Raw genomic sequence first — 13534 nt, forward strand, 5'->3', positions numbered from 1 at the left:
TATTTATATCTTTTATACAGTGAAATTTTGATATTATTGCATTGGTGCTTTGGTATTATTTATACTGTTGTCTTTTAATGAACAGTGAAATTACACTAAATTATTATTTAGTTTTTGTTGTTTCAGTATTATAATTAGTATTATTTATAGTCATTTTTTTTTCTTTGGTATCATTGAAACTGAAATTGAAATTAAAAGGAATTTCATTTATTTTTCTGGAAGACTAAACTATTTTGTTATGTTTTAGTAATATTTATAATGTTGCTCTTTGAATTTTCTGTGAAATTACAAGAAATGTAATTTATTTTTGTGACCATTATTATTTTATTTTGGTATTATTTATTAATTGTTATTATTATGTTTTTGAATGCTGTGTTAAATTTTGCTATTCATTTTCTATTATTGTTTCTGTGAAATGACAACCAGTTTAAATAATTTTTGCCATTTTTGGTCCATTTTTATATGATTTATTGAGTTATCAGTGTTTATTAATAAAAAAAGTTGGATTAAAGTAATGAATATCTCAAGTTGACGTGCACATTGATGGATGGATGGTTGAAGTGACCCCCAACCCTTTAAAATGAAAATGTGCTGGGTATTTAGTAGTGGTGTAGGGGGAAAATCAATGTTTTAAAGTATTGCAATATCTGTTAGTAGATCATTTATTTAAATAACCTAATTTCCCCATCTAGTGATTTATTTATTATTTATTTTGTGAGGCATAACCGAATAAACACTTCGAGGTTTGATAAGATTACAGCCAAACAGACACAAACCCTCCACCCTGAACACTGCGATTGTGAAGGAGAGTAAGAAACGAGTGTCAGCAGGGAAAAAGAATGTATCAAAATGTATTTTTGCCCATTAAAGGACTTAACAGACAGCGTGTTTGCGTATAAGTTCAGACACGCTTCTGTAGTACATATAGTAATCTCCAACAAATACAGTTAAGATGTCAAAAAAAAGTCTTTTTACATATATATTTATTACACACACATCACAAAACTGACTAGATGAAGGGAAATTCATTTTTCACATGATTAATCAAATAATTATATAATCATAAAATTTAGCATTTATTTCAGAGGCAACAGTACCCCTCGCCCGCCCCATACCAAGAATTAATGCGGCGTTCATATCTTGAATTACTGTAATTACGAGATTCTACTCAGAGCTGTTCATGTCGTCAGATTCACAAATCATTTGTTACTATGGCAACAGTCATAACGTTAAAATGGATCCATGTGCTTCTTTGTTGTTGATGGCAGCAAAATATTTATTCATTACATTAATTTGTTGTTCACCTCTAAATGTTTGTGTAACATGTTTTAGAATAAAAAAAATAACACGAGGTAATAGAGGCTATAATAAAATAGAATCAGACAGAAATATGTGTCGAGGTACCAAGCAATCCCTAACTGTTAAGACAGTCGCCATTTTACTAGATGTCACAATCCATGTAATTATGAGTTTAGTGAAAACTGATTTATTTATTTTACATATAAATACAGTAATTCTGAAATGACGTGAACACACCATAATGCTGCCTTCACATGCTTGCAAGATTAATGCAAATTCAAGTTAACTACTGAAATTGTACATGAGCATCACCTCAGGACGTAATAATTTTGATATCACACTTACACAGTTGAGATGACACATAAACTTTTTACATAGTGAAGAAGAGGATAGTTTTTAGTATATATTTTTTTTTCTAAATGAATACTTCTCTTGGTACATGTTGCACTACTGTTGGGCAATATGCTCTATAGTCATATCGTCTTATCGTTAGCATGTGAGATAACCGATACACAACATAATCAAGCTAATTTATTTAATTATATACTTAGTTTTTATTGCCAGGGAGTGTAAGCATAAGGCTAATGTTAGTGTAATTTATTAATTTATTACACTATATGATGATTGAATCTCTTAAACTTACATCGCATGTAGTTTATGATGAGAGAATTTGCGAGAGAGTATTATTCAGTCAGGGATCGCACTGAACTACAAAACTCTGGTGTTTTCACTCATCTGTCTGACTCTGATTGGCTATTGCATTCATAAACTCAACAGAATACTCTGTAAAAAAAATTAAAATAAATAATAAATATATATATATATATATATATATATATATATATATATATATATATATATATATATATAAATACATACATACAAACATAAAAAAGCCATATCTCTGACTATAGTCCATCAGCTATTTGCACTTTCATACAATGTAAATATGTAACCGACTGTTGCATACTGTGCTTTTTTACATTTTATTATTATATAACATTAACATATTATTACAAACTATAATTGTAACAAATACATGAAAACAAAGAATATTGTAATTACGACAAGCAAATTGGTACATTAAGGTGGAATAATATGTTAAAATATTTAAGTCAAATAATAAAAACCAAAGTATTCAGTTTTAAATATAAACAATTACATTTAGCAATGTTGTGCTTCTTTTAGCAAACAATAATCAAAATTTATGACCTTATAAAAAAAAATCAAAAAGGTAAATCTTAACTTATCACAATAATGTTTGATAGAATCTCTTTTTAATGTAATTTTACAATATATAAATATCTCCATTTATGTGTCATAAACAGTCCCATAGTTTAAATTATACACCTGCGCCACAGTTTATGGTAAAACGCCGATTAAGATGAAACGAACAGGCATGTAATTGCGATATACCTCCTTCAGTTTTAACAAAGCTGCAGAGACAACCGCCCAGGCCTCCCCCATTTTCGCCTGGAAGGTCACCTCTCCAGTGTTTGAGTGTCTGAAGCCGTTGGCTGCTCCTGAACCGTTTGGCTCTTTCTCCACTAGCAAACAGCCCCACAATGTACCTCAATCGCTCTTAAATCTATTTTTAAACGGTTTTATTCCGCTTCACGCCGATGCGAACGGGACCGGACTCTTGTTTGGGAATTTAGCTGACGATCTGCCGCCTCAAAGCGGCTTTATAACGCTTTGTTTGAGCACTATTTGACAAAATAATCGAGGTGGAGGAAATTCCACACAAGCAGTGAAAGGCAGCCCTCGCGCTCATCCGGGTATTAAAGTGAGTGTTTTCTTAATTTTACTCTTTATATCGATAATATATCATCTTATGTGCCTTGATGTACCTCTGTGTGTTTTTAATTACGATATATAGCGATGTATAATTTAGCAAGGGCATTTCTTTTGGAGGATCTGGCTGGGTGGGGGATGGGCAGCAGTGTGTGTGTATATGTGTGTGTGTGTGCACGCGCGACCGCGTAAATGCAGCACCACTTCAGATTGTTTGGTAGTTTAGGTGTGTGCAAAACATAATTTCATTAGACATTAGTATCTAATGCTGACACTGTTTTTAGTCAATTATGGATTAAATTGACTTCCTTGCACCTGATTGTATACTAATTATTGGTATTTTAATATTAGGAAGTTTATTTTAACATTTACTCTAATATGCATCATAAAATTTACTCAATTTGATGTTTTTACATAAATACTGTTCTTTTCTTTTATTCTATATAAATTATACACCTCTTGAAAACACTGGTTTTTATTTGAGTTGCACTCATTTATTCCTTATATAAGTAAATCTAATATTTTTTTGAACATTGTGTGAATTATAATCAGTGTTTCTAATCATACTGTAAATGAAGATGAGCTGGAGCACATGACAGTGTTGTGGGCAATGCACTCAACTCTATGAGAGTGGGGGAGGGGAGTTCAACACACATTCAGTGTTTGGGCAAACAAGTGTGTGTGGAATGACAGGATCATGAATTTATAATTATTTACACCTGAATTGATATTTCTTAGTATGCACACTAGTTATATACACTGCTATTGTCAGATCATGCAATGCATACGATTACATTTGACACTAACACAAACTACTACTACTGCTACTTGTGGCTTATTTTATATTTCACAGTCATTTAGAGAGTACAGTTGTATTATTAGTGTAAAATCTACTATATAAGATGAATGTGTGTGAGATATTTGGATTATAGTGCTTAGTCTACTGTGGGGGTGGGGAGCTCTGTACTGTGTGTGTGTGTGCGTAATTTGAAGGCCATGTGTGTTGGGAAACTCCCATTGTAATGGCTCACATGTAACCTATTTAGTTCACAATCCTTAAATTAATTTACTATTGGGGTTAGGTTAACCTAGCTCATTTTTACACAACTCCCCTCCGAAATTAGGCCTATAATAATACACCCTAAAAATACAAACAAAGCATTTTTAATTCTAAATACAGCCTGTCTTGGATTCTGTGAGTATATGATTTGAGTCTCCGAGTCTTTGTTTGAAATCTGCATCTCTCTCTAAGTGGAAGAGTGGCACGGTTATGTAACTAGTGCCTGAGAGTGGATTGAAGCGAGATGTGGGGGATGGGACAGACAGATCCGATCCATTGCGCTTTTTCCCTCTTTTTGCTCCCCCTGCCACCCCTTTCCTTCATTGAGCAGAATCACAGCGAGCCAGTCGACATGTTGACGTTTGAGTATGTGCTCCGTTACGGTGCGGTGTCGTTTTTGTTGAGCCTCAAGGTTGAGATGAGATGGGCAGATGGTGGCGTGAGCTTGAAAATGCCTGCCATGGTCTATGCTTTCTTGAACAAGGCCTGTGTTATTTCCTGCAAGGTCATTCAGGAACACTGTTGCTGTAACTTGTCTAGTTGTGCAATTCGATACAGTATAACACATGTAATATGTAAAGTGGATTTTTAGTCGTCCTCGGAAAGCAGCAATAATTTAAAGAAAGTAAACCTTTTTAAAATAACTGGACGCGAGTGATATCGGATGCCTTGCACATTCAGTTTAAAAATGGCATGTTTTTACATTAAAATTAAAGGTTGATACTGTAGAATGCAAACATTTTTGTAATGGTAAACAAATTAGTAGGTCATACGTGTATTACATGTGTACAGGACATTTGACCTTTTATTTACAGTGGAGTTGTCTTTTGGTAGTGGATAGTTTTTTTGTAGTGGGGGGAATTTTTGTGAAACCACCAAAACGTTTCAGGAATAAAAGGCCGTTTCGTCTTTAATGTCATACAATATATTTTCAAGAGAGCGAGAGAAAAAAGGTAGCTAATACTTGTCTTTTATAAAATTATTTCCACTTTGCTGAAAATATATTTAAATATAGGTTTTAAAAACACAATGGTTCAATGGTTTTAACATTCATCCCCTTTAAAGTGCTGTTTTTACATCCACACATTCAAATGAGTGTCGTGCTCTTGCATCTTGTCTCACAATGTTACAAATGGTATAAATAAAAAAAATAATTAAAAAAACTAGTTGTTTGTAGTAGATGTGCTACATATAATACGTAGATAATGTCTAAAATGATTGCAAAAATGACTGTTTTCAAACAGGTTTCTGTATATTATCCCGTCTTTCACTGTTTGTACAAACAGAACTTCAGCCATCGAGTGGTGTATTTACAGTAAGAATATGGAGCTTGTATAGAAGGAAGTATTTTAGCATACAAAAAATGGCATCACTTTTAAATTAAGCGTGGCTTACTGTATGTGAAATTTGACACCTAATCAGATGAATCCTTTTTCAGCACCTCGTCTATCTGGGTTATCGTGGCTCATGTTATGGACCTGTGTGTGTGTGTTTGGGGTGGGGGGAGAGGCATCCCGCTGTAGATGAGCAGGACGATCCCTGGTGTAATTGACTTCACCATGGTCAGCTTCCCTCTGTGAATGATTCCCAGAAACTGCTAGCTGACTAAATTTAGGTATCAGTTACAGCAAGTTCAGATGTGCTGTTATACATAGTTTTGCAGTGTTGTGAAAGCATAAAAAATAGCACAGCACTCTGTGGGGGACAAAATTCAGGTTGAGGAGAGATACGACCTGAAGTATAAATTTAATGGGGCTGCAACAAAAAAATCGATACAGAATCGATTCGTGGCTCAATTCTGAGATATCCGAATGCATCGCTTATCTCTCTGGAATCGATTCTGAGTATATATTTTAACAGCAGATGGCGCTCTTATCTAGTTTTTAATCTGTATACTCAAATGCTCATGAAGAAGTCTGTAATTTCACCTCGGCTCACAATGTTATTTTGACGCCAGTTGTAATGTAATGTAAACACACCCTTGTAATTCACTTAAACCTTTTCGAATTTTGTGAATGATTATTTTAGGTTCAGTGTGGGTAAGGATTTGGAAACGGCTAGTACGGCTGTTTTTAAAGCCTGCAGCGTCGTCTGCTGTTCAAAACTATGCTTCGAATCAACTCACAATGCTTTCACGAAATTTCAAAATTGATGCTGAATAATTTTTCATTTCGCGATGCATCGATTTATTTTCACAGCCCTAAAAAGTAATAAATGACAAATATGGCTGTTTATTAAATATATAGTGAAAATCATTTACGGGCAAAATTGCATACGAATAGTAATATTATTAGAATGATTTTCAAGGTATTTCAAGATGCTGTACAAGAGATAGAATTAACAAAAAGAAAGTTTGGGCGGGACTATCAGTGTATGACCAATGGAATATCCTAGGGTTAAAGTATGGGAAACCTGTTTGGACACAGTCATTGTTTACACAACTGGTGGCACTGAAATTGCGCAACTTACCTTAAAGAAATCATAAATATCAGTCAACTATTTAGGAACTCTAAAATGATGACTCATTTATTAACCAGCACAAATATAAGGCAGTAAAGCAGATTCAAACTTTAAGGCATTGTTTTACTGAACTAGAATGCGAATCTTGTCTCATTATGTTGTCTGACCTCAGGCTGTTTACCTTTTGTCTATGTTGACTCGGGTTCTTTGAAACACAGATATGACCGTAAGTGGAAGAAAAACTTGAGAAAGCAACTTCCCCTTCTCTTTGCCAATGAGTAACACCGGTTACTGGTTTTCTCATAACAGATCTGTTTTTTAGATCATTTGAATGATCACCAGAATGTGTGATATACTGTGTGTTTATCATTCTTCAAACAGGTCCAAGGGGCAGTCATATATCACATCATGTTGGTTTTAATTCCCAGATTAAAGGTAATATACATGAGAGAGAGTTTAAACTTGCAGACTGGTTGTTTATGTGCTCCGCTGCAGTGGTGTTTGGGGGATGGGCAGATTTGTGACCTGTGCTTTAGCTGTTCGTTTGTCTCTTCCTGCTCTCTGACAGACTAATGAAACCCCTGTAGCGCCCCTCCCCCCATCCACGCGGTTGCATGCTTTTGTTTTGTGACCTGAAGGTCAAGTTCAACATGTAAATCTACAGCGGTACCAAGTGCTCTAAAGGGCACATTTTGTTTGAGAAATAAGGAAATGTTTAAAGGCAGAGAGTTTTATGAGGAACTTGCAGTTCACCTTATGTGACATTGGTGGCTATTTGTGAATATTCAACAGTTTTCAGCAACATGATGTAATACATTTTTCGAATCAGCAATAAGAAAAATATATAAATTTGCAACCCTCTACAGACACCTTGGCAACTGAATCGCCATTGGCTTAGTTTACTCACCATGTGTGTGTATGTGTGTGTGTATATATATATATATATATATATATATATATATATATATATATATATATATATATATATATATATATATATATATATATATATATATATATAAATAAATAAATATGAGGGCTGTTCAAAAAATCGAATGCGATTTTCATGCACATCTAATCAGTGAATTAGAAGTATATCTCCAGCACGTGCGTTCAAATGCTCCCCAGCTCCCCAAAATTGCTTCCCGGGGTTAAAATATAATTTTTTTGGCAGGGTTGCCATGGTGAAATTCTCATTTTAGGGCCAAATGTCACATTATTTGTATTGTCGCTTCGACCTACAGACATGAAAAACAACCGCAGACTTAGCAACACCTGTTTTAAATACCTTTATATTTAATGGAGTGGAGGTGCGCTCAGCATATTGGTTATTAAGGTAGCCACTCAAAGCAGTCATGCATATGCTCTGGAACAGAGTAATATCACGTCCATGTCACAACGCGATTGTGATTCGATTTCGATTAACCACACAGCCCTGGTTTAAAACGCCACACAGTTATGAAATGACTTGTCAAATGTTTAGTACGTAAAGTATGAAAAGTACATGGAGTGTCTCTCTTTCCCCCCACACATGCACGCACAATATTATTGTGAATAGGTGGTCTCCTGGGCTGGCGATATGACGATTTAAAAAAATTACCATATCACCCAACACTAGTTGATTGATTATCATTAATGACAACAGCAGTATTTATTGGCTGCTGTCCCTTTATACCTATGCTGGGTTTGATGGCCCAGTATATTGAAAATAAAAGAAAAATACAGCCCTAATTTCAAACATTCGCCGCTCTCATACTCCCGGCTTCAGAATGTGTAGGCACAGCTGGGCCAGCCGAAGAAAAGGAAACGACAAGATGTCCCAACTCGTTGGAACAGCACGTATTGTATGCTGTCAAGTCTAATGGAGCAGAAGCATGCTTTGGGGGCATATGCTGCAGACTACAAATTACCTGTAACCCTCACTTCGTACCAAATGTGTCTAATCGAGAACATATTGACTCTTCTTGCACCATTTGAGGAGCTTACAAAAGAGATCAGCTCTTCCACTGCGACTGCAACAGATGTCATTCCCTCAATCGTTGCACTGAAACGTCTCCTAAAAAAACGCAGAAATGGATCATGGCGTTAAAACTCAAATCCACTCTTTTATAAGAGATTGAGAAAAGGTTCAGGGACGTTGACATGGAGCCCTTGTACTGTCTGGGTATTGTCCTCGATCTAAGGTAATGGCAACAATATAATAATAATTATAATAAGGCTCATAATAACAGGCTACAATCTGTCATTTTTGTCTGTTTAATAAAAAGGTAAGATCTATATTTCTCCAACACAGTTTAACACACAGTACGAGAAATACTTCAAAAGGTGTTCCAAACAGGAGAACTGAGGGAAGAGAAAAGATATGCTGATGGGAATGAAGAGTGCAGAAAAAATACCACGCAGAGCAAGCTCACTGTTGGTGATGCACAATGAGATATTGGAAGAAAAATCTAAAGTGATTAAGGATACGGCAACTGTATGCACTAGAAATGCAGAGCTACCTGTCTGAGGCACAGATACCAAAAAGCAAACAGCCGTTGGTGTACTGGCGCACAAATAAGAGCTGCTTTCCTGTGCTCGCTGAAGTTGCGTGAGCGTACCTGTCCGTGCCCTGCACAAGCGTAGACGGTGAACATTTGTTCAGCTCAGCTTCGCGTGTACTAGATGAGAAACTAAACATACTAACTTGTGACAAAGCTGAAAGGCTTCTTTTTGTAAAGAACTCACATGCACTTTTGAAAAGCCAGAAGTAAACGTCAGTTCTGTAGGCTACAGGATAAATATTTTTTTTATTTTACCTTAAAATTACATTGACTTAATTTGATTTAAAAAGCACCTGCTGTATCATCTTTGTTTTACTCTGTGCACTAAACATTTTTTGGAATAATTTAATTCTATAGCCTACTGTGGTTTTATTCTTAAATAACTTTTTTCTTTACACCAAATTTAAAAACGAAAACAAATGTTGAATGCTGATTAAGTAAAATCTTTGTATGGAGTGTTCCATGTGTTTTGATTGTGGTGTTTGGATTGTGGAACTGTGCAGTTGTTGACTTTAAAATTACATGGTTACAGTGAATGCTTTCATTTAACGTTTTTAAACCAATTTAAAAACAAAAGCTAAATGCTTTTGCCAGTAGGCCTACATATGTTTGTATTGGATGTAGCCTACTTACTGCACAGTTACTGCTGTTAATTTCAGATGGTTACAGTTACAGTTTTCAATAGCCAAAACTGTTAAATACCAAATAAAATCAAAATATTTGTATCAGAATCAGTCAGTTAGCTTGGTTGGGAAGTCGTGGCTTAGTGGTTAGAGAGTTTGACTCCTAACCCTAAGTTTGTGGGTTTGAATCTCGGGCTGGCAATACCACGACTTAGGTGCCCTTGAGCAAGGCATTGAACCCCAAAAACTGCTCCCCTGGCGCCGCAGCATAAATGGCTGCCCACTGCTCCGGGTGTGTGTTCACAGTGTGTGCGTGTGTGTCCACTGCTCTGTGTGTGTGCACTTTGGATGGGTTAAATGCAGAGCACGAATTCTGAGTATGTGTCACCATACTTGGCTGAATGTCACTTTCACTTCACTAAAAAAATCATTATCGGTGTCGGTCATAAAAAAATCATGATTGTGCACATGGCTCTAGACTAACATGTTGCACTGGTAACTTAGTAAGGTAACTTAACTGAAAAAGTGGTGGTGCTAAAAGTGCTTCATTGAGCTGAAATTTAAACTTAAAACATATAAAGATAAATTAAATAAAAAGAAAATCTAAATGAAGAGTTTTAAGGGCTTCAAACTCATCTACTAGCAAAGTGATCATATTTTGCTTAGTTTTTTTAAGTTTATTTAGAAAAACATTTGGAGCACTTTTTGTTTGTTAAATATAAGTTGTAGTTTTTTTTCTTAAAGTAACGACCAAACTGCCAGCGGCAGACAGTGAACCTATATTTGATAAATTTAGCCTTCTCAAATCATCACAACTTGCCTAAAATAAAATCTATATTTCAATATATAAATATGAAACGGTTCAAGCATATAACAATGTTTAAATGTTAGACCTAGATAAATGTGCGCTATATGCAATAGTTTGTGTAGAGACGCTTTGCAGGACTGTAGCATTGTTATTCAGATAAACATGTATGGTAACTTAGCATGTTTCTTAAATATCTGCAAAACTTTTCTTCAACGCCCATCGCAGACTCATCCAAGCCCATTTTTGCCTTAAAGCATTAGTTCTATACAGGACTTTATCAAATGTAGAAGTCCAGCAGTTGACACATTTCTATTTTTAGAGTGTCTGACATGTGTGTTCATGCATGTATTCAAGTAATACAGAAGTGCCCAACACTCTTGCGGTCCGAGGTGCTACTTACATTAGCTCTGGGAAACTTATGCATGCTTTTGCAGCCTAGATGCTTTAGAGGCCCCCCACCTCCCAATATTATTTTGAACTTTCAATGCCTCTGTGCATTTATATCGACTGTGACAATTAAAGATAAATTTCCCATTCTACAACCTGCAGAAAAGTTCATTATGGATACATTGTATAACAGCCAAAAAAGGGGTGTTCCAGATGTCGCGAGAACCAATACTATGGTACCCAGTTGGTATAAACATTTTAAAATCCTGTCGCTACTTGATTTTCTTCAGTAGAGTAAGTGCTGATCGACTGGAAGGAAGTGTTTCAGTTGGTCCTTGAAGGGTAGAGAAGAAAAAATGCCTTCAAGCACAAAAGAACTACATGTGGAAGACGGCGATGATATATTATGAATGTGATTGTGTGAGATTTAAATGAAAGCAAGAAGCTCTGAAAGAACGGCTGCTGCGCATGGTCACCCACACACATGAGTTTACTGACGGTCTGACAGCTTACAGCTTCTTCATTCGTTCATTCACATAATTTATCTTTATTCCACACCACTCTGTCCCTTCTATGAAGTCCCTCCCTCAGAAATACGCAGTGGGCTCAGATTGGTTAGCTAGCCCAGTGTGTTGGGATTGGCTAAACCGCCTCAAGTGGACGTCTAAATGTCCCACCCCTCGCCTCAGCAGCATGTTCTCAGGTTGTATTGTAAACAATGGCTTTGTCAATATTGCATATCAGTTTGAGCCCGATTGAGACCTAGAGAATATTAGTGAAGAGGATCCACAGAACCTGTGCAAGCACGGCTCTTAATGGTGTGTTTTTTTGTTTGTTGTTGTCTCATACTTTTAGATATGCTGTTATAAATGTTGTAAATGCTACTGCTTCTGTTAGCTTTTAATATATGGTTTTATCCCGATTAAAGCTTTAATACAGTACGGCAGCCTGGTGCAGGTCCATGTATAACGCTTCTCATAGCTATGTGAAAATAAGCATATAAATGGAACAATTCAATGTTGGAGATGAGCTGATGATCTGAATGAGAGAGAGATGCATATGTGCAGAATAGAGACACGAGGAACTTGATTGACGACTACTGGTTTAGAACACTGATTTCGAGTAATCGAGTTTTCTACCCAAAATTACAATGATTAATCGAGTAATTGGATAAAATGTGTTTTTGCTTAAAGTGCAATATTAATTATGCAAGGGAAAATAAGACTTCTGGGTCTCTTAAAATAAACAACTATGTTTTTTTTTCTTTCTTTTCTTTTTTTTTTTTTAAATGCATAGAATGCAATGCATACATCAAAAATAAACATGTAATTATTACCCATTGTTTCTCTGTCTGTACTTGTACTGTGAACAATGACAATAAAGTTGACAGATGAATTAAGTGCCATTCTGTTGGGGTTTTAAATAAAGCATTTTCTGAGATGCACATTAAACATTAAACACATAAAACATTAATTTAGTTTATCTTTTGATTATTGAAAATTAAGCAAACTTTACTTTTTGGTAAACAAAGGGGATTTACTATTAAAAATAAAACATGGAAGAAATTTTGTGTGATTAAACCTTAAAAAAAATAAGTTTTTTTTTTCTGTAGTAAGCTATGTACATTCTGCTGAACAATAGTATATCTTTGCAAATACTTGTCTTACCGGACGTTTATTTTGACGGGTTGACGTACCTTTACAGTTCTGTGTATGTGATGTGATTAATTAATTCAAAATTTGGCAAATTCCGTGCCATATCACGTTAAACTGTAAATTAAGTTTTTATGACTGGATTCCGCGATTCCCTCCGTGTTTTCTGCATCGCGGAAATCACATCATAGACTGTAGTATCACATACACAGAACTGTAACGGTAAACCCGTCAAAATAAAAGTATTTGCCAGAAATCTATTACTATTGTTCAGCAGAATGTACATAGCCCACTACTACTACAATTAAAATGAAACGAACATAATTTAAGGAATAATCACACAACATTTTTTCCATGTTTTATTTTTAATAGTAAATCCCCTTTGTTTACCAAAAAATAAGTTTGTTTAATTTTAAATAATAAAGAGATAAATTAAATGAATGTTTTATGCCTTCATTTGATAACCAGAAAAATCTTTAAAAACCAGCAGTTCAGTCCAGTAAGCTCAGACATCCCTTAAATGGTTCTGTTATTTATTGAAATCCTTTAATGTGCAACCCAGCATTTTCCTCAAAGATTTCATCTGATACAACCTCAGTAAGGTGGTTCTTGCATGTGTTTTTATCATGTTAGGTTTTTATCAGTAAACATTATGAAAGGAGATTATTTTCTGGCACACACACACAGACAGACAGACTGACAAAAATGCTGTATTGTACGTCTGCTTCTTGTTTCAAGTAAACATTTTTTTATTTGCTTTTTCCACTGTCAAGATATTCCTTCCAGTAGATCACTCATGTTGGCTAGCCCATTATCTGTCGCAAAGCCATGTGGTCTAGACCACTGTCTTTTGGACTTGCAGATAATATGCATTTAACAGTTGTGAAGAAAGACCCCTGTCACTTAGC

The 13534-nt window shown here is 35.3% G+C and overlaps 1 protein-coding gene across 1 annotated transcript in view; it reads left to right on the top strand.

Moving 5' to 3' along the window:
• The first annotated feature begins 2783 nt into the window (after positions 1-2783).
• LOC113111008 (F-box-like/WD repeat-containing protein TBL1XR1) overlaps positions 2784-13534 on the top strand; it is a 51261-nt gene continuing 40510 nt past the window's right edge. The window contains exon 1 of the mRNA XM_026275374.1: positions 2784-3085. The gene's annotated coding sequence lies outside the window, so the exon portion shown is untranslated. The remainder of the gene's footprint in view (positions 3086-13534) is intronic.

The sequence above is a fragment of the Carassius auratus genome, chromosome 11, assembly GCF_003368295.1.
Source record: "Carassius auratus strain Wakin chromosome 11, ASM336829v1, whole genome shotgun sequence".
In the NCBI taxonomy this organism is placed as follows: domain Eukaryota; kingdom Metazoa; phylum Chordata; class Actinopteri; order Cypriniformes; family Cyprinidae; genus Carassius; species Carassius auratus.